Raw genomic sequence first — 443 nt, 5'->3', positions numbered from 1 at the left:
AGACTTCTAGTTGAGAAATTGTTATGTCATTGATTGTTAGATGGTGGGGCGGTTACATGATCACTAAATTCATTAGAGTTCCAGCTGAATTTGGTGATCTTTTTGTACACTTCCTCAAGTTCACTATCATTGCTTGAAGATCTGACAATGGTACAGCCATCTTTTTCTATACTTTCCAAGGACATGTGTTTTGTTATTTGACTCTTCTGGATTGGATTAGACGAAGGCATTTTCTTTGACACATATGGTTTTACTGATTTTGGTATCACAGTTCCTCTTTGTAGCGAAGACTTGTTTTTGCCTTTACCTGTTGCTTGGGTTTTAGGTGAAGCTTGCACTTTGGTGCTAGAATCTTCCTTCAAATTGTCATCTGATGTTTCAGTGAATTCTTGGGGCTTATCTTGAGATTCAGTGCCTCCCAGCTCATTCGCATACTTCTCCAA

Source organism: Dysidea avara, chromosome 10 (genome assembly GCF_963678975.1).
Source record: "Dysidea avara chromosome 10, odDysAvar1.4, whole genome shotgun sequence".
Taxonomy (NCBI): Eukaryota; Metazoa; Porifera; class Demospongiae; order Dictyoceratida; family Dysideidae; genus Dysidea; species Dysidea avara.
The sequence above is the reverse complement of the archived record's forward strand: the minus strand, read 5'-3'. Positions refer to the sequence as shown.